The 21,935-nt window shown below is 36.3% G+C and overlaps 1 pseudogene; it reads left to right on the top strand.

Annotated features, from left to right (window-relative positions):
- The first annotated feature begins 785 nt into the window (after window positions 1–785).
- On the top strand, window positions 786–1,375 carry LOC101970672 (SS18-like protein 2 pseudogene; annotated as a pseudogene).
- The last annotated feature ends 20,560 nt before the right edge of the window (window positions 1,376–21,935 follow it).

The following is a 21,935-nucleotide window of genomic DNA, read 5'->3' on the forward strand; positions in this document are numbered from 1 at the left end:
CTGCTTAGAAAACTAGTTCTTATTTTAGCATTGTCTCTTCTCCTTGAAATGCTAGTATTATTTTGAATTAATAACTGAGACAAGTGTTCCCTGATGAGTGGTCTGTAGGTAGCAAAGATGTACCAATCTGAGGGCACCCAGTGAAGAGATGGGTTAAGTGACAGGACAAGAGAGAGAAATGAGTACAGCATCAAGGGCATAGCTGGGGATGTTAGCAACAACTCCACCTACTTTTCTGTTTTCTGCTAGGACCAGGTTAGAGTATTTTCTTTTCTTTTTTTTTTTCTCCTGTATCTTTCTTTTCCTTTGGTTGAATTATTCCTCTGTGTCCTGCATCCTATATTCCTTCTGTTCTCCTTCCATCTAGTTTGAATGGTTCTTGGTAAAGCAGTTTGATGGACAGTGAAGAGAAAATTAGTTCAATGTGGGATAGAAACAGATGAAGTATTTTTACGCAGACAATTCAGATACAGAGATCAGAAATGTTGGTTGTACGCTTTAAAGGAATTACAGTTTGTTATGGGCCAGTGATAATGGGACCTAAAATGTACAATTTATGCAAAGAAGAAACAGAATGACTTGAACTCTATCCAGTGAGCTAATAGACAACAAATCTCTTTGTCACCCATTATTAATTTCACACAAACAATACAAGTTTTCTTATATATGGAAGACTTTTAAACATTATCAGAAATAGATGCAATGTTATAGATGCCATTTTAAAATTTATTTTGTGCCTTCGTCGCAGAGATAGCGTCTGTCTGGCCTCATGGTAGGCATCTTTTTCCGAGGTGGGGTGCCGACCTGGGCCCCCAGCGATGTCAGTGGCCTTTGTACCTGACTGGATGAGGGGCAAGACAGAAGTCAATCAAGAGACTATCCAGCAGCTCCTGGAGGAGAATGACCAGCTGATCTGCTGTATCGTGGAACAAGGGTGGAGCGAACGAGTGTGTCCAGAACCAGCATGTGTTACGTAGAAATCTCATTTATTTAGCTACCATCACAGACGCCAGCCCATCCAGTACTTCAAAAGTAATGGAATGATCTTTCAGTTGTAAGGAGTAATTGAATGTAATCCATCTCCTATAAAATGGAGACAGGATCTTTACCAACTCAACTGCTTAAAACATGAAACCTCTGGTTCTTTTTAAAATGTGAAGATGTGAAAAAAGCTACTAGTTTAACTATATTCTCAATGTAAATATTTATTTTAATAATTAATCAGATCCCCCAGAAAGTAGACTCCAGGTGTCCTCTTTCCTGAAATGGGAGTGTGTTTGGATAACAAAGACATCATGGGCATCTTCAAGACTACTCTTTAGTTTCAGCCTGAAGAGGAAACTGGGTAGGTGTTGGAGGTTCAGCAGGAATTGCTGAGACTGACTGAGCCTTTGCCAAATGATACAGTATCTGTGTGCTCCCATGCAGTTTGTAAATGTGTCCCCCTGACCCCTCTTCTCTTCTTGGGTTAATTTGGAATAAAGCTTGCTTTTCCACAAAAGAACAATATGAAGGTATAGATATTTCCATGTAAAGTGTTATAGTTGGTTCCCTCAAAAATTGTAAGGTCTTAATAACCATAAGGTATATAACAATACTACTGTTATATGTTGCCAACAAAATTAATGGTGATTTTTTAGTATTATCTAGTATCATCTGACAATAAAAGATGTGTAATTTTCTTTAAAAAATAAATAAAATAAAATTTATTTTGTATTGATGAATTTTGTGAATCTTCTTATATCATAAACCAAATGACATTTCTCTCAAACATACTTTGGGAAAGATATAATGGGACCATCTTGTGACTGGCATTTGTTTAGCCCCCTTGATAATATTTTAAAGTGAGTTATGTTTAAAACATAATCTAAAATTATATTCATCAAAATTATCTTACTCTCCTGCCTAGTATAGGCTTCTTAAGGGGAAGAGTTTTGCTTTTCTCAACTATCAGTCTGAGCAAAATGCCTTGTAAGTGGGAAATACTAAAAAATATGTATGTTAAATTTTCATAGATATACCATAAGAGACAAGAACTGTCATCTTACCAAAGAAGCTTATGAATATCTTTCTAACACTAATACATATCAAAAGAATCATAAACAACTAAACTATTATTATTCTGGATCCTATGTTTGCAGTACTTCTTCAGTAAGATTTATTATACTTTATGTATATGATGGGACAAGGAGAGGGCAATATTTTCTCACATAGAGTTTATATTTTAACTTCCTTCATGGAATTCAGAATTAAATATCCAAATCAGAATACCCCTCAAACAGAAGGTAGATCATTTTGCAGAAAAGTCCAAGAATCAGTTTTTCTGGGGCACCCTGGTGTTTTACTTTTGTTCTATTTCTGCACAATTACCAATAACTCTTATCAGAGTGACTTTATAGACAGCATAATGAGATTTTGTATTTTTCTGGCTGGTAATGATGAAATGATTGAATCCCAGCTTCAACTAACTCTTCACAAGAAAAGAGAAAAGTGACTTTTACAAGTAGTAATGGTTAAAATACAGACCTCTTAGAAAATGTGGGATGAAGAAACCTAATGCAATACAAAGTGATGTTTAGTATCTTCTGCCATGACAGAGACCCATAGGTCCTCTGGTTCAGACTTTGAAAACAGGGAGAAAGAACATTCATCTGGTAGCACTGAGGAGCTAGTACATGAGATTTGGTGGTTTGATGGAAGTTTACTGGTAGAGATGTGGGATACAGGTTTTTTCTAGGCTGCAAGAGAAGCAGAGAGAGAAAGCAAAGAATGGGTTTAGAGGGTTGAAGCATAGGGAATGCAAAAGTTTCAAGTGAACAAGAATAAAGGAAAGGGAAATTTGATGGGGAAGGCTTTGGAAACCAGGTCCACGAATCATCCACAATTTATTTTGTGATCATGGAGGATCACTAAAGGCACTGAGTTAAGTTGTGTTACAATCAAAGTGATATTCTAGGAAGATGAATCTGGCAGTGTTTTTCAAGGGTGAACTGGAGGATGGAAGTCCAGGCAGAAAACCACTGTGAAATACACACTGTATTTCACATTACTAATACACATTGTTACACTCAAAGAGTGTAGATAAGCCAGTAAAGTAAAATGGGATTGATGAGAAGTGTTGCCAAAAAAAACACCCACATGACTTAGCTGCTGATTGGCTGGAGGAGGAGGCCACTGGGAAGAATCAAGTTGATTTTCAGATACCTGGTTGGATGACTGAGAAACTATTGTAACCACTAAGATAAAAAAGAAAGTAAATGAGAGAAGTTGCTTAGGAGAGTGTGATACTTTCAGCTAGAACCCTGAAACTCATTGCAATAGGACACATCACCAGAGTTAGCATGTAGGTGAGTGGAGAGACAGTTGCCTTTAGGGGAGGGCTCAGAACTGTAGGTGTACGTTTAGGAAGACATCATCTGAGTAGAAAAGAGAGTTGATGCTGCCAGTAGTTGAAATCTTTTTGAAAGAGTCTACACAGAAAAAAATATATACAGAGAAGTAAGGAAACAACAACTATTAAGGGAAACATCTACATTTACAGGGTGCAAAGAGGGAAAAAAACTCAATAAAGCATTTGAGCAAAAACTGCTAAACAGAGAGAAGAACAATTTACAATCCAACTAAAATATATTGAGTGGAAAAAAAAAATTCTTTTCAGGCAGCTACCGATTAGAAAACAAGTTAGGCACTAGGAGCTTCTGTACTACAACAAATAAGACAGATCTTTCCTTGTATTCTCCTAGGTTTTAGCTCAATAGGAAAGAAAGTATAATTACAATCACAATTAAAGTGGAGTGTGAAATGTACTCTGTTTACTATTAGAACAAAGTGCCCTAACCTCTATATGCCTCAATATTATTATATGCAACATGGGAATAATAAAAATGCCTATCGTTCTAAATTATTGTAGAGGTAATATTGCAAGGCACATTGGAGTGCCAGGTATAGAAACCCCTCAGTAAATGTTAGCCCCTCTTTCTCTTTCTATTATTTTTTCTCATTTTATTATTGCTATAATAAGGGAAATAGAGGGCATATGTAAGGTGAGAGGGTGGTTTTGTAAGGCATCCCAAAGGATTAATGGTCAAGTGGGAATGCAAGCAAAGATGGCATGGGCATTGCTCTATTTATTAGAAGGAGAAGGAGAAGGAGAAAGAGAAGGAGAAGGAGAAAAGGAGAAGGAGAAGGAGAAGGAGAAGGAGAAGGAGAAGGAGAAGGAGAAGCAGCAGCATGGGAATGGCCCAAGCTTGAGAGAGGATGTGATATGCTCTCAAGCCAAAGAGGAAAATTCCCAGGGAGAAGTGCACACCTTCACCGAAACCCTCTAGTGGCTCTTACTTTAATGAATTGTGGACAGCTAATTTAAGGATGGTGAAGACAGAGGAAGACTTCTGGATTTATTGATTAAGAAATCATTGTGTTATGGGCTCAATTTTGCCCCATCCCAACCCCTAAATGTATATGTTGACTACTACTACCTAAGAGCAGTGGAAGCCTTTAGGGTAGTTCCTAATCCAATTTGACTGGTGTCCTTATAAGAAGAAGAAATGTGGACACACAAAAGGAAACACCAGGACTAGAGGGAGGTTTCCAAAGAAGCTAAATCTGCTAATACCTTGATCTTGGATTTCCAGTCTCCAGAACTGTGAGAAAATAAATCGCTATTCCTTAAGCCACTTTGTCTGTGGTAGTCTGCTGTGGTAGCGAATACACACTGTATTTCACATTACTAATACACATTGTTACACTCAAAGAGTAGATACAATGGGTTAATGATGAGCCAGTGGTGAGAAAATTAGAAGCAATTGGGAAAGTAATGGATTGAAATATATTTTTTTTTAGTTGTAGGTGGACACAATATCTTTATTTTATTTGTTTATTTTTATGTGGTGCTGAGGATCAAACCCAGTGCCTCACATGTGCCAGGCAAGCAATCTACCACTGTGCTACAACTTCAGCCCAAGTAATGGATTTTTAAAAGAATAATGTACCAAGTATTTACCCTGAGGGGATTTGATTACTTTGTATCTAGTTTCTTCAAAATGACTTTTAGAGTTATTCCTCTTTTATTATGTTTTAATTCATTTTTATAACAAATGAATTTACAAATGCACCTTGGGTACATGGATAAACTACTCTACCTGTCCTTGGTTGTTATAGCAGAATCTATCTTGTGACCACAGGGTGAACGAAGGGATTTAATTTTATGGTGATATTATCAGTAGTTTCAAACTTGGAAATGTCATAGTTTTCCTGTAGTCAGGATGGAAGGATTTCTATTTTGGGAGGTTTTGGCTGGAGGGAGGAGTGAAGAGACATGAAACCACTGTGGGGAGGCTTTGTTTCCTTCTAAGATACTATCTTTATTTAGAATCCCACTTTTAAATTGAAGAAGTAAGGCCAATTGCAGACACTTTGTACTAAGACTTAAAAATATTTAAGACTTTAGGTTTTACCAGAGACAACTACTTAACTTGATTCCATATCGTCCTGCAAAATCAAGCTTTCCTCACTTATGGCAGGCATATTTTTTTTTCCCCTGGTCTTGCCTGATGCTTCATCGTCATCATAATGATTTGGTCATGTTGTACCTATACCCAGAATGACATTCCCTCACTACTCCAAATAAATTCTACTTGCTTCTCAGTTCTATTCATCTTTTAAGATGTGAATCCTTCCTCCCTGAATGAAGTTTTCACTGTGTACTTTCATCAAAGGAGTCTGTTTCTCATAATTGTGAAATGTTCCCTTAGCATATTTCATTCTACTAGAATAGAATAAAAGCCATTAGCTTTGAACTTGAATAGACCTGGATTCAGATTTCAAATCTTTGATTTGATAGGCATTCAAGTTTGGGAATATTGGTTAATTTTTATGAGCCTTCATTATTTCCTTTGAAAAGGAAATTGGTAATAAGATTGAGTTAATGATTAAATAAGATGATGTATTTGAGGTGCCTAGCAAAGAGTTGATTTTCAGGAATATGTGCTCTCTTGGTTAGAAGAAAAAGAAATGTGCTCACATTAATTTATGGAAAAAAAGAGGTTATCAGAAAGACACAAGGATGTCTTAGAAGAATCCAAGAAAGATTGAACAACCAGGCTGCAGAGTCAGTGAGAGCTGAGATAGTTCCAGAGGCTGCTACTTTCCCACCTTGCCTCTCTATCCATGGCTTCACCTCTCTTCTCGGTACAGCTGCTCTGATAGTTCTCTCCCAGTCCACCTTCTGTGAGTCTAAGTCCACATCTCCAGTTAATGATAGAGACAAACTTATATTTGGGCCTGTTTAACTCCAGTGCTCATGTTCTATATATAAATTATATATAATTTGTAAATAAAATACTGGTTTAGGGAAATAGCATGGGTCTGCACTGGCCAATGTCTCACTATAATATTGTTTGTCTGATGACAGTATAGTTTGAAACAGATTTTTGATTGAAGAAGAATCTAAGTGGTTTGCTGGGCTAAAACACTATTGGTTCCATATCTGTCTCCGCTCTTCTCAGAATTTTTGGAAAAGAACACTGAAATGCACCTAAGATTGTATTTTTAAATAAATATTGGTCTAGGAAGTTTGTAGTGAACAAGAATATTTATCTTTCAAATAAGATAACAAAGCATGTAATAAAATCAACTTGCTTTGAGTACAATCTGATGAAAGCAGTAGGTCTGCAGATTGTGCCCCCAAACTGGTGTCATGGCTCTCAGGAGCAGTCTATGCTACACTGAGATTCCAAAGAGCCTCTTGTTCCCATTCTAAAGACAAGACATGCAGTTCATTATAAGCCAATTAAAACTTAAATGCTTTAAATCAAAGGTGTTAACACTCCTAAAATAGAGAATAAGTTTAAAATAAACTAAAATATAAAAGATCAAAAATAGAAGAATGTGGTTATTTAAACAAAACATGAAAAAATATTGAAATGGTAAATTCATACATGCAAGTATTACTCTGGGATATGCAGGGGCAACCCTAGAGTGCATCTGAAATGATATTCTCTTGACAGAACAGAGAAAAAAGCACTGCAAATTACAAATGCCTAGGCCAAGTCATTGAATATACTTGATTAGTACATTTGAAAAACCAAATAATTACAGAAAGAGTATCTTCCAGTCCTATATTCATAGTTTCTTCTTTTTTCCTCTTAACTTTGAATCCTTCTACCAGGAATGCAGCTATATACAAAAGTTCCCCCCCCCCCTGTGGAATTTCAAATCAGATCCCTTAGGATTATATGGAAATTCCAGATATTTTCTAGATGGTGCAGCAAAAATGGTAGGATTTTGCTGAAAGGATTTTTACAAAAATGTCTCACTCTGCTCTATTCTTCAGGGTAAGGAGAGGAGATAAAAGGGCCAGTCACTCAAAAACTCCTGTTTCCAGCATGGGAGAAAGAAGGCACATCCTCTCAGGCCTGGGTGGAGACAAAACAGTGCCTGGTAGATGTATTTTGAATGGGAGGAAAAGTGATGTTTAGGAACAGTGGAAGTTGGGTCAACATACAAAAATCAATAAATGTAATTCACCACATAAATAGACTTGAGGGCAAGAATCACATGATTATTTCTTTTTTTTTTTTTTTTTTTTTTATTGGTTGTTCACAACATTACAAAGCTCTTGACATATCATATTTTCATACATTAGATTGAAGTGGGTTATGAACTCCCAATTTTCCCCCAAATGCAGAATCACATCGGTTATACATCCACAGTTTTACATAATGCCCAATTAGTAATTGTTGTATTCTGCTACCTTTCCTATCCCGTACTATCCCCCCTCCCCTCCCCTCCCTTCTTCTCTCTCTACCCCATCTACTGTAATTCATTACTCTCCTTGTTTATTTTCCCATTCCGCTCATAACCTCTTATATGTAATTTTGTATAGCAATGAGGGTCTCCCTTCATTTCCATGCAATTTCCCTTTTCTCTCCCTTTCCCTCCCATCTCATGACTCTGTTAAATGTTAGTCTTTTCTTCCTGCTCTTCCTCCTTGCTCTGTTCATGGTTGCTCTCATTATATCAAAGAAGACATTTGGTATTTGTTTTTTAGGGATTGACTAGCTTCACTAAGCATAATCTGCTCTAGTGCCATCCATTTCCCTGCAAATTCTATGATTTTGTCATTTTTTATTGCTGCATAGTACTCCATTGTGTAAAGATGCCACATTTTTTTTATCCATTCATCTATTGAAGGGCATCTGGGTTGGTTCCACAGTCTAGCTATTGTGAATTGTGCTGCTATGAACATCGATATGGCAGCATCCCTGTAGCATGCTCTTTTAAGGTCTTCAGGAAATAGTCCGAGAAGGGCAATAGCAGGGTCAAATGGTGGTTCCATTCCCAGCTTTCCCAGGAATCTCCAAACTGCTTTCCAAATTGGCCGCACCAATTTGCAGTCCCACCAGCAATGTACAAGAGTACCCTTTTCTCCACATCCTCGCCAGCATTTGTTGTTGTTTGACTTCATAGTGGCTGCCAATCTTACTGGAGTGAGATGGTATCTTAGGGTGGTTTTGATTTGCATTTCTCTGACTGCTAGAGATGGTGAGCATTTTTTCATGTACTTGTTGATTGATTGTATGTCCTCCTCTGAGAAGTGTCTGTTCAGATCCTTGGCCCATTTGTTGATTGGGTTATTTGTTATCTTATTGTCTAATTTTTTGAGTTCTTTGTATACTCTGGATATTAGGGCTCTATCTGAAGTGTGAGGAGTAAAAATTTGTTCCCAGGATGTAGGTTCCCTATTTACCTCTCTTATTGTTTCTCTTGCTGAGAAAAAACTTTTTAGTTTAAGTAAGTCCCATTTGTTGATTCTTGTTATTAACTCTTGTGCTATGGGTGTTCTATTAAGGAATTTGGAGCCCGACCCCACAATATGTAGATCGGAGCCAACTTTTTCTTCTATCAGACGCAGAGTCTCTGATTTGATATCAAGCTCCTTGATCCATTTAGAGTTAACTTTTGTGCATGGCGAGAGGAAGGGATTCAGTTTCATTTTGTTGCATATGGATTTCCAGTTTTCCCAACACCATTTGTTGAAGATGCTATCCTTCCTCCATTGCATGCTTTTAGCCCCTTTATCAAATATAAGATAGTTGTAACTTTGTGGATTAGTCTCTGTGTCCTCTATTCTATACCATTGGTCCACTCGCCTGTTTTGGTACCAGTACCATGCTGTTTTTGTCACTATTGCTCTGTAATATAGTTTGAAATCTGGTATCGCTATACCGCCTGATTCACACTTCCTGCTTAAAATTGCTTTTGCTATTCTGGGTCTTTTATTTTTCCATATGAATTTCATGATTGCTTTATCTATTTCTACAAGAAATGCCATTGGGATTTTGATTGGCATTGCATTAAACCTATATAGAACTTTTGGTAATATCGCCATTTTGATAATGTTAGTTCTGCCTATCCATGAACAGGGTATATTTTTCCATCTTCTAAGATCTTCTTCTACTTCTCTTTTTAGGGTTCTGTAGTTTTCATTGTATAAATCTTTCACCTCTTTTGTTAGGTTGATTCCCAAGTATTTTATTTTTTTGGAGGATATTGTGAATGGGGTAGTTTTCCTCATTTCCGTTTCAGAGGTTTTGTCGCTGATATACAGAAATGCCTTTGATTTATGCGTGTTGATTTTATATCCTGCCACTTTGCTGAATTCATTTATTAGTTCTAGTAGTTTCTTTGTAGACCCTTTTGGGTCTTCTAAGTATAGAATCATGTCATCTGCAAATAGTGATAATTTAAGTTCTTCTTTTCCTATTTTTATGCCTTTAATTTCTTTCGTCTGTCTAATTGCTCTGGCCAGTGTTTCGAGAACTATATTGAATAGAAGTGGTGATAGAGGGCATCCCTGTCTTGTTCCAGATTTTAGAGGGAATGCCTTCAACTTTTGTCCATTCAGAATGATGCTAGCCTGAGGCTTAGCATAGATAGCTTTTACAATGTCAAGGTACGTTCCTGTTATCCCTAGTTTTTCAAGTGTTTTGAACATAAAGGGATGCTGTACTTTGTCGAATGCTTTCTCTGCGTCTATTGAGATGATCATATGGTTCTTATCTTTAAGTCTATTGATGTGGTGAATAACATTTATTGATTTCCGTATATTGAACCAGCCTTGCATACCAGGGATGAATCCTACTTGATCATGGTGCACAATTTTTTTGATGTGTTTTTGTATTCGATTCGCCAGAATTTTATTGAGGATTTTTGCATCTAGGTTCATTAGAGATATTGGTCTGTAGTTTTCTTTCTTTGAGGAGTCTTTGTCTGGTTTCGGAATCAGGGTGATGTTGGCCTCATAGAATGAATTTGGAAGAGCTCCCTCTTTTTCTATTTCCTGAAATAACTTGAAAAGTATTGGTATTAATTCTTCTTTAAAGGTTTTGTAAAACTCTGCTGTATACCCATCCGGTCCTGGGCTTTTCTTGGTAGGTAGTCTTTTGATGGCTTCTTCAATTTCATCTATTGATATTGGTCTGTTCAAATTGTGTGTATCCTCCTGACTCAGTCTGGGCAAATCATATGACTTAAGAAATTTATCGATGTCTTCACTATCTTCTATTTTATTGGAATATAGGTTTTCAAAATAATTTCTAATTGTCTTCTGTATTTCTGTAGCATCTGTTGTGATATTGCCTTTTTCATCCCGTATGTTAGTAATTTGAGTTCTCTCTCTTCTTCTCTTTGTTAGCATGGCTAAAGGTCTGTCGATCTTATTTATTTTTTCAAAGAACCAACTTTTAGTTTTGTTAATTTTTTCAATAGTTTCTTTTGTTTCAATTTCATTAATTTCCGCTCTGATTTTAATTATTTCTTGCCTTCTGCTACATTTGCTGTTGTTTTGCTCTTCCTTTTCTAGGGCTTTGAGATGAAGTGTGAGCTCATTTATTTGTTGGTTTTTTCTTTTTTTGAGGAATGACCACCAGGCGATGAATTTTCCTCTTAAAACTGCTTTCATTGTGTCCCATAGATTCCGATACGTTGTGTCTGTATTTTCATTTATCTCTAAGAATTTTTTGATTTCCTCCTTTATGTCTTCTGTAACCCATTGATCATTCAGTAACATATTGTTCATTTTCCATGCGATGTAGGATTTTTCCTTCCTTCTTTTATCATTGATTTCCAGTTTCATTCCATTATGATCAGATAAAATGCATGGTATTATCTCCACCGCTTTATATTTACTGAGGGTTGCCCTGTGGCATAATATATGGTCTATTTTTGAGAAGGATCCATGTGCTGCTGAGAAAAATGTATATCCATTTGATGATGGTTGATATATTCTATATATGTCAGTTAAGTCTAGGTTATTGATTGTGGTATTGAGTTCTATAGTTTCCTTGTTCAACTTTTGTTTGGAGGATCTGTCCAATGGTGAGAGAGGTGTGTTGAAGTCACCCATAATTATTGTGTTGTGGTCTATTTGATTCTTGAACTTGAGGAGAATTTGTTTTATGAATGTCGCAGCGCCATTATTTGGTGCATAAATATTGATAATTGTTATGTCTTGTTGGTGAATGGTTCCTTTTAACAGTATATAATGTCCTTCTTTATCCCTTTTGATTAACTTAGTCTTGAAGTCGATTTTATTTGATATGAGGATGGCCACCCCTGCTTGCTTACGAGGACCATGTGCATGGTATATTTTTTCCCATCCTTTCACCTTCAGCCTGTGTATGTCTTTTCCAATCAGATGTGTCTCCTGGAGGCAGCATATTGTTGGATTTGTTTTTTTAATCCATGATATCAGCCTATGTCGCTTTATTGGAGAGTTTAAGCCATTAACATTCAGAGTTACTATTGATATATGGTTTGTACTTCCATCCATGTTTGATTATTTATCGTTTTTTTTTTTAAAAAAAAAAAATTTAGTTTGTTTTTCCATGATTATTTTTCCCCCTCGCCCTCTGTCTTTACCGAGGCACTTCCCTCTGATGGTTTTGGTTATTGTTTTTCATTTCTTCCTCATGTAGTGTTTTGCTCAAAATGCTTTGCAATGCTGGTTTTCTGGCTGCAAATTCTTTTAACTTTTGTTTATCATGAAAAATTTTTATTTCGTTGTCATACCTGAAGCTTAATTTTGCTGGATACAGAATTCTTGGTTGGCATCCATTGTCTTTCAGTGTTTGAAATACATTGTTCCATGACCTTCTTGCTTTCAGTGTCTGTGATGAAAAATCCGTTGTTAACCTTATTGGTTTACCCCTGAATGTAATCTGTCTCCTTTCTCTTGTAGCTTTTAATATTTTCTCTTTGTTCTGTATATTGGATATCTTCATAACAATGTGTCTTGGCGTTGGTCTACTGTGATTTTGTGTGCTCGGTGTCCTGTATGCATCTTCAATTTGTATATCTGTTTCCTTTTTTATTTCTGGAAAGTTTTCTGTAATTATTTCATTCAGCAGGTTACTCATTCCCTTGGTTTGAATCTCTGTACCTTCTTCTATCCCGATGACTCGTAAGTTTGGCTTTTTTATGTTATCCCATAACTCTTGGATGTTTTTCTCGTGATTTTTTACCAGCCTTTCTGAGTTGGCTAGACTCTTTTCAAGATGAAATAATTTGTCTTCATTATCTGACGTTCTGGTTTCTACTTGCTCCACTCTGTTAGTGATACTCTCAATTGAGTTTTTAATTTGGTTTATAGTTTCCTTCATTTCCAAGATTATGTTTTGATTCTTTTTTATAATCTCTATCTCCTGATAAAGGTGCTTAACTTCTTCTTTTATCTGTTTGTGTAATACATTCTCAATGTGTTCTTTTGCTGCTTGAATTTGCTGTCTCGTATCCTCTTTAAGGTTCCATTCCATCTGTCTAAGGTGTTGCTTGAGTTCTTTATATGACCATTTTTCTGATGACTCTAGTTCCTCCTGAATATTTAGGCTGTCCTGCATTGTTTGTACTCCTTTTCTTCCTTGCTTTTTGAAGCTGCTCATGTTACTTCTTGTTCTGTTTGACTGCTGCGTTACTGTTTACTCCTATAAATTTATTTGATGCTTGGGAGGAAAGGTATTAGAAGGGAATGGAAAAAGTCACTAAAGAGAATGAGAGTAAGCAGGTAGAATTCAAGGAAGGGGGGATAAGATCATTGAAAAGAAATGAAAAGACAAAAGAAGAAAAAAAAATAGGAAATAAAAAAAGAAAAAAAATTTTTAAATAATAAAAAAAATTAAAATTGGAAGAAAAAAAATTTTTTAAAAAAATTGTAAAAAAAAAAAAAAAAATTAAAAAAAACAAGAAAGAAAAATGAAACTGAAAGAAAACCTCAAATCAAAATTAAAACAACAACAACAGCAACAACAATAACAGCAACAAAAACAACAACAACAACAAAAAAAAAACTAATAAATGCAGTCTTAGAGTTTGATTAACTTCTCTTCCAGTAGGTGGCGCTGTGACCACCAGGCCAAGTTTCTCCTATCAATACGCGGAAACCAATCACTGTGCAGCAGCTCCTCCTCCCAGACTGGGCAAGTCTCCAATCCTGGGTGCCTAGGGCGTCCTCTTGTGTCTAGTCACTTCCCCACTTTTCCTCTAGCCAGGCCCCTCTCACGGGTGCCGCTCACCACAATACTGGGTACACACCAGGTCTGCTGCTCCCGGGAGCCCTGTTGTCATGAATGACTGGGCACACTCTTCCAGTTTGCCATTCCCTCAGACCCTAAGTTTGTAGAGCTTGGGGCTGAGAATCCTCAGCGAAGTTTACTGCCCCTCCGGTAGCCACACCCCCGGTAGCTGGTACAAGAGACCTCAGCTGTCTGCACTGGTGGGAGCGGTAGTCCCGCGCCGGCGGGTCCCGCGCCACCTCTAATTCCCTCGGTCTGGCTACCGTGCTCACGGGAGAGCTGGGAGAGGCCCTTACAGGAGAGCTGAGATTGGCCCTTAAGGTTTCCCCGATGTGTGGAGAGGGAAGGCTAGCGAATTACACACCTGTAGCCGCAGGTTTCAATGAAGTTATCTCCTCCGCCGCAGTCTGATGACGTCAGTTCTCTGCCATGGTGGTATCTCTTGCAAATGGCGACAGTTCGTTTCCCTTTGCCGGGTGACCAATGCAACGGGTGGGTCCTTACTGTCTCTCCCAAGCCCAGTTTCACACCTGTGGCCACTACCTATGAAGGCTCGGTTGGCATTTACCTCCGTAGGATCAGAAGGGCTGACCGGTTGTTTCAGCCGGATGGATTAGTGCTGAGTCACAGCTGTTTGTCTGCGGGAAGCAGGCGAACGGGAGCTTGAATTCAGCCGATCCAGGTTCAGTGTCCACATGATTATTTCAAAAGATGCAGAAAAAGCATTTGACAAAATACAGCACCCATTTGTGTTTAAAACACTTGAAAAATGAGGGATAGAAGAAACTTACCTCAATATTGTAAAGGCTGTATATAACAAACCCAAGGCAAACATTATACCGAATGGAGAAAAACTGAAAACATTTTCTCTGAAAACAGGAACAAGACAAGGATGCTCACTCTCACCACTCCTATTTAATATAGTCCTTGAAACTCTAGCCAGAACACTTAGGTAAGAGAGGAAAATTAAAGGGATAGGAAAAGAAGAGCTCAAATTATTTCATTTTACTGTTGACATGATCCTGTATTTAGGAGACTCAAAAAACTCCACCAGAAGACTTCTAGAACTCATAAGGAATTCAGCAAAGTAGCAGGATTCAAGATCAACACTCATAAATCAATTGAGTACCTATACTCCAATGATGAATCTGCTGAAAGAGATATTAAGAAATCTATCCCATTCACAATAGAGACACACACACACACACACCACACACACACACACACACACACACACACACACACACATAAAAGACAACAATAATAACAAAGACCAAAAAACCCTTGGTAATCAATTTTACAAAAGAGGCGAAGGACCTCTATAGTAAAAACTATAGAACACCAAAGAAAGAAATTGAAGAAGACCTTAAACGATAGAAAGACAGATCTTCCATACTCTCAGAAGGACAGAATTAATATTGTCAAAATGGTTATATTACCAAAAGTGTTATGCAGATTCAACACAAAATTCCATCAAAATTCCAATGATGTTCTTCACAGAACTAGAAAAGCAGTTAGGAAATTCATTTGGAAAAATAAAAGACCCAGAATAACCAAAGCAACTCTTAGCAAGAAAAGTAAAGCAGGAGGCATCACAATACCAAGTTTTAAATTATACTACAGAGTTATAGTAACAAAGACAATATGGTACTGGCACCAAAACGTACATGAAGACAATGGAACTGAATAAAAGACACAGAGATAAAATGACATAAATACGGTTATTTCATACAAGACAAAGGCATCATAAACATACAATGGAGAAAAGATAGCCTCTTCAAAAAATGGTGCTTGGAAAACTGGAAATCAATAAGTAGTAGAATGAGATTGAACCCCTATCTCTCACCCTGCACAAAATTCACCTCAAAGTGGATCAAAGACCTTGGAATTAGTTCAAGTACTATAGTAATTTAGAATTTTTTACATATTTTATTTTTTACAATGGTATGAATTGATGCTATGATTTTTTTTTAGATGAGAAAATCGATGCACAAAGAAATGAAATATCTTGCCCAAGCATGTGCAGTTAGTAAGTAGCAGAGTAGGTATCCAAACCTGGGCAGCTTGCTCAGCACTACACATTCTGCTTTCATGCACTCTCATTTATCAACTTACCCTACTGGAAAACCAAAGGGATAATGTGTTTAATATTCTAAAATTTGAATTTTTACTTACTTAAAAATTAGAAAAATAATGCTTAGCTAACTACAGAGAATTATATAAGATTAAAAGTAAGACAATTTATTTTAAAACACTATTCTATAACTATTAACAGATTACTGTTAATAGTTATAGGAGATTTTTGGAGATTTTTTAATGCTCATGATACAGGTGTTTTCTGAAACAAAAATGGAATAGGAGGTAAATATTGTTTCACACCTTGCTTTCTATAAAACAATTCATGATATCAGTACATAAAAATTTATATATAGCTTATGTATATTTTAAAATACATTAAAATACATTGTTTACATATTAAAAGCAACTGCCTAATGTTCTATTTTATGTACATATAATGATTTATTTAACTATTCTTCACTGATGGTCATTTATTTTATTCCCCAATTTTTATGACTTCAACAACATAGTAATGAACTTCCCTGAATATGTGTCTTAGTGTACATGTGCATGGCTTTCTGTAGAACAGATCAGTAGAAGTGACATACTTTTTTTATTAATTTCTTTATTTTAATTAAGTATATATAACAGCAGAATGTATTTTGATTCATTGTACACAATTTCAGTACAACTTTTCATTTCTCTGGTTGTACTCGATGTAGCATTGCACCATATGTGCAGTCATACATGTACCTTTGGTAATGATTTTCATCTCATTTTACCATCTTTCCTGCCCCTATGCACCCTTCTCCCCTGCCCTCCCTTTTGCCCCATCAAAGTTTCTCCATTTTTCACATTCCTCCTCTCATTATGAATCAGCATCCACTTATCAGAGAGAACATTCAGCCTTTGGTTTGGGGGGATTGGCTTACTTCACTTAGTATGATATTCTCCAACTCTATCCATTTACCTGCAAATGCCATAATTTTATTCTCTTTTAATGCTGAGTAATATTCCATTGTGTATATATACCATAGTTTCTTTATCCATTCACCTATTGAAGGGCATCTAGGTTGCTTCCACAGTTTAGCTATTGTGAATTGAGCTGATATGAACATTGATGTGGCTGCGTTACTATGCTATAGTGATTTTAAGTCCTTTGGGTACAGACCGAGGAGTGGGATAGCTGGGTCAAATGATGGTTTCATTCCAAGTTTTCTAAGGAATCTCCATACTGCTTTCCAGAGTGGTTACACTAATTTTCAGTCCCACCAGCAATGTATGAGTTTACCTTTTTCCCCACATTCTCTCCAACATTTATTGTTGTCTGTATTCTTGATAACTGCCATTCCGACTGGCATGAGATGAAATCTTAGAGTAGTTTTGATTTGCATTTCTCTAGAGATGTTGAACATTTTTCATATATTTGTTGATCAAATGTATATCTTCTTCTGAGAAGTGTCTGTTCAGCTCCTTAGCCCATTTACTGATTGGGTTATTTTTTTGGTGTTAAGTTTTTTGAATTCTTTATATAACCTGGAGATTAGTGCTCTATCTCCTGTGTGTTTGGCAAAAATTTGCTCCCAAAATGCAGGCTCTCTCTTCATCTCATTGATTGTTTCTTTTGCTGAGAAGCATTTTAGTTTGAGTTCATCCCATTTATTAATTCTTGACTTTATTTCTTGCGCTTTTAGGAGACTTTTAGGAGTCTTGTTAAGGAAGGCCTAATCCAAAGTGATAAAGATTTGGGCATACTTTTTCCTCTATTAGGCACAGGATCTCTGGAATAATTCCTAGGTCCTTGATCCACTTTGAGTTGAGTTTTGTGCATGGTGAGAGATAGATCATTTTGCTGCATATGGATTTCCAGTTCTCCCAATACCATTTGTTGAAGAAGCTATCTTTTCTCCAATGCATGTTTTTGGTGCCTTTGTCTGGTATGAGATAACTGTAATTATGTGGGTTTGTCACTGTGTCTTCCATTCTGTACCATTGGTCTACATGTCTATTTTGGTGCCATGGGTAATGCTTATTTAAAGAATCATTCACATTAATTTGCTTTTTCCGAAATTGTCCTGCTGCATTCTAAAAATAAAGCTAAGAAGAACATATAAACTAAGAGCTTATTATGTATAAAAGAAGGAAGGAAGTAGAGGTGGGGGGAGGGAAGGGTAAGGAAAGCCCCTGGGGACTGAATGAGAACAAGATATATTTCTTGCTTTTATAATTATGTCAAAATTGATTCTACTGTTGTGTATAACTAAAAAGAAACAATAATAAATAAATAAAATCCCCTAAATAAAGAGGAAGCTTCAGAAGCCACAGAAAGGTTCAGTCTGGTCTTAAGAGGATGGTCCCCTCATGGCAGTGCCTCTCCCTTGCTTGAGGAAGGGTAAGAGAAGGCCCTTTTGTGAGCACAACCAGGAAGGTGAATGAGCTCTGGAGCAGCTTCTCACATGGAGCATTTCAAATCAATTTGGAAGCTGGATGGGGTGACACATGCCTGTAATCTCAATGTCCCAGGAGACTAAGATAAGAGGCTTCAAGTTCAAAGCCAGACTCCACAATGGTGAGGTGCTAAGCAACTCAGTGAAACTCTGTCTCTAAATAAAATGCAAAATAAGGCTGGGGATGTGGCTCAGTGGGCAGAGTGCCCCTGAATTCAATTCATAGTACAAAAAAACCAAAGCAAAACAAAACAAACAAACAAAACCCAAATAAACCCAAGTCAAATCAATTTGGAAAGAACCAGTGCTATTACAGATGATGTTTCCCTGCAGATAGATATTTCACAGTGTGCTACAATCTCATCATTCTTCCAGCAGAGAGGCAGATGTTGGGCTGGTGATCTACAATGTCCCTTTTCTGACTTTTATTGCAGTAAGTGAGTTTAAGGACAGTGACATTTTGTATAATTCTGTGTCAGGAAAATTTAGTGTAACACACTTAGTTCATCTTGCTTTGAAATAGCTTTCAACTATTTTAACCACATTAAAGAATGAAGACTTTTTTCTTTGGGTGAGGCTGCTACACAAATTCACAGTAGCTTAAAAGTACGTTCTATGCCTACCAAAGAGAAATTTATGTCAGAAGGGGAAAAATAAGGTCAGGGAGATTCCTATTTTTCTACCATTGAAAAAATAACACAGACATGCTTGAATGTTTTAAAAGGGAAATTTAATCAATATAATTTCCTGTTACTTGGAAGCTGCTTAACATGGTTATTTAAAAACAAAACAAAACACAGGGTATACATTCAAGATCTTATTACTAGTTTTAGGACACTGGGCAAATCACTTACCTGTTTTGTAAGGTAGGAATAGCTCCCCCACCCCTCACCTTTCCACGTAGGTTTGAAAATGAAACTGTGTTATCTAAAAGAGTGTGGAACATTTAATGTGGTATACAAAATTGCTAAAAATGTATGGCAGATGTCGTCAATCATCTATCCAATAATAATTTTCCTTTATTTTATTTAGATATTTTTTTTGTAAGAGCTGGTTCTTTGAGCTTAATCAGTCTTTCTAAAATATTTCCTTATTTCTTCAAGTCCTTAAATTTCACATAATATTCATAACATAATCTAAGGAAAATATTTGAATTGACTTTCCAAGAAAAATCTAAATAATACGATGCTCAGAGCAATAGTGAAGAAAGTCATTAACTGCAAAGAAGCAAAAAGAGTGTGAGAATGACTTTTGCCCTTGTCTAGGAGATTTATCATGAATATTTCCAATATGGATAAAGCCTTTATCTTAAGTCAGTCACTTATAATGGATTTTGCTTCTTCAGATTTTTTTTAAAACATTTGCTTAAATTTATTTTTTAACCAACACATACAAATATAAAAATTACACATACTAATGCGATACCACATGTATATTGATACATGCATATATTGTATAATGTTTAAATCATGATAAAAATTTTTGTCTCCTCAAATATTTATCATTTCTGTATGGTAAAAATATTCAAAATTTTTTTGTTTAGCTTTTGGAAATATAAAGTTTATCATCATTATCTATAGTCATCCTTCTGTGCAAGAGCACACCAGAACTTGTTAATCATATTTAACTATAACTTAGTGTCATTGATCAACCTTTCCTCATCCTTCCTTTCCTCCTGCTAGGGAATGAGGGCCCATCTCTGGTAGCCACTATTCCATTCTTAACTTCTTGTGAGTTCAACTCTTTTGTATTTCACATGTGAGTGAGATCATGTGCCAATGTCTCGGCTTGGCACTGAATCACAAGCCACCACAGCTTTGTAGGTTCAAACAGCAATTCTTTATTCCCGAACTCACACCGGCCTCTCCAAACACGTTCTGGTGCAATCTCCAATATGCCGCCGCCTCAAATCACCTACTCCACGAGAACTCAGCGGGAACTCAGGCAGCAGGCATGCCCTACTCCCAGCAGGAATAACCTTCAACCTGCAACTTCCCTAAACCCGGATTATTTTAAACCGGGAACGCCCTAAACCCAAATTGTCTTAAACCCAGATACTTCCTAAAACCTGCAGGATACACCCTAATCCTGGATCCACCCTGGTCATTGAGCAGGGTCACCTTTCTCAAACACACATGCAAGGTCACAGCAAATTTCCAAGGCAAGTCCATTTAACATGGGGTACGCTGGCAAGGATTTCGATGCGTCATTCCTACTTGGCAATGGCCCTCAGCAATCATGTGGTACTTTTCTTTCTGAGCCTTGCTTATTTCATTTGACATAATGACATCCAGTTCCACCAATGTTGTTGCAAATGATAGAACTTCATTTTTTTTTTTTTTTTGGCTGAAAAGTATTCCATTGTGTTATATGCCACTTTTTCTGTATTGCTTCATCAGTTGATATCAGTTTCTGGCTGCCTTTGAGCTTCTTGCTAAAAGAATTTCAAAGGTTCTCATCATTTGAAAAGATTGTACTTGTGGTTCTGTTAACTGTAGCTGGCTGGAAGCATTCTGGGTGATAAATAATTACTAGGTCAAAGTAATTCTATAACTTTGAAAGCCATATTCATTTATCTCTCAAAGCCATTTAGCAAAGACAAAATAAAGGTTTGAATTATTATGCAATAATTCAGATAATGTAGAGTACATCTAAATAATTCAGGTTTCAAAATCTTCCTTTTGAAACAACAGTCTGAATGGGGAAAGAAGTCAGGGCCCTAAGCTTCCTGAATTTAATTTTCCTTTAACTATGTAGATAAGCTGACAATATTATAAAAAATAAAGGCCTAAGTGAGAAGAAATTATAATTCTTTTTTCAAATTTGTTGCTATCATGAACAATGCACAGGGCGAGGGAAGGAAAATAAAATATGAAATGCATATGAATTAGTTTAAATAGTGATGAACTGAGGGAAACCTATTAGCCTTTCTTATAAAGTTTAGAATTTTCAAATATAAACAGTTTAATTTTATTACATTCTAATCTTTGGAGAAGCAAATTCTAAATATTTTAGGTATGATCTGGAGTATATAATTTATATTTCCAAGGTTATATATTGATTTCAAAGAGATACCTTTGTTTTGGCTCTTGTCAAGCTGTTGGGATTTGAACTTATAAAAGTTTTCATGAAAAAAAGATTAATAGATCTCTTACAGAAATTGATTTGAGCTACATAACCAAAGCTATTTGGCAGTTTTAGGTAGACTTTTAATAGTAGTTTAATCAAAGATAACATTTTCTAGAAGGTAAAGCATTTGATTTTATGCTATAATAATTAAATTATTTGTAATCTCAACTACAAGTTTCTAGTGATATGATTGGCCACTTTCCCAATATTTTACACTAACATTTCAAAAATAATTTATGCTGTCAGCGATGATTCTGAAATCTTTAAGACCATTCTGAATTGGAAAACTCAGAGTGGCTATTGAATGAAGTGTTATAAATATGTCAAAATATACTCTACTGTCATGTATATCTAAAAAGAACAACAACAATGATTTCTGGATTCAAGTTCCTACTGTTTTCACTTACTATGACACCTTAAATCATACAACCCCAGCCTTCATTTCTCATCTGTAAAATGGAAACAGGGGAAGGTGTATAACAGCATCTAACTTACAGGGTTTGGAGATCAAATGGAGTGAAAGTATTTATTTAAGGTACCTAGCAGGATGGTTGATCTATTAGAAATGCCCAACAAATTCAAATCACTGTTGACACAAACACACAAAAATCAACTCTCTTATATTTATGTAAAGCATTACATTTTCTAAATGCTATCATATTATCCCAATTTATTTTGAGCCAATGGGAATAAGAGAGAACAGATACTGACACCACCTTTTCTTTCTTTC

Source organism: Ictidomys tridecemlineatus, chromosome 11 (assembly GCF_052094955.1).
Source record: "Ictidomys tridecemlineatus isolate mIctTri1 chromosome 11, mIctTri1.hap1, whole genome shotgun sequence".
Classification (NCBI taxonomy): domain Eukaryota; kingdom Metazoa; phylum Chordata; class Mammalia; order Rodentia; family Sciuridae; genus Ictidomys; species Ictidomys tridecemlineatus.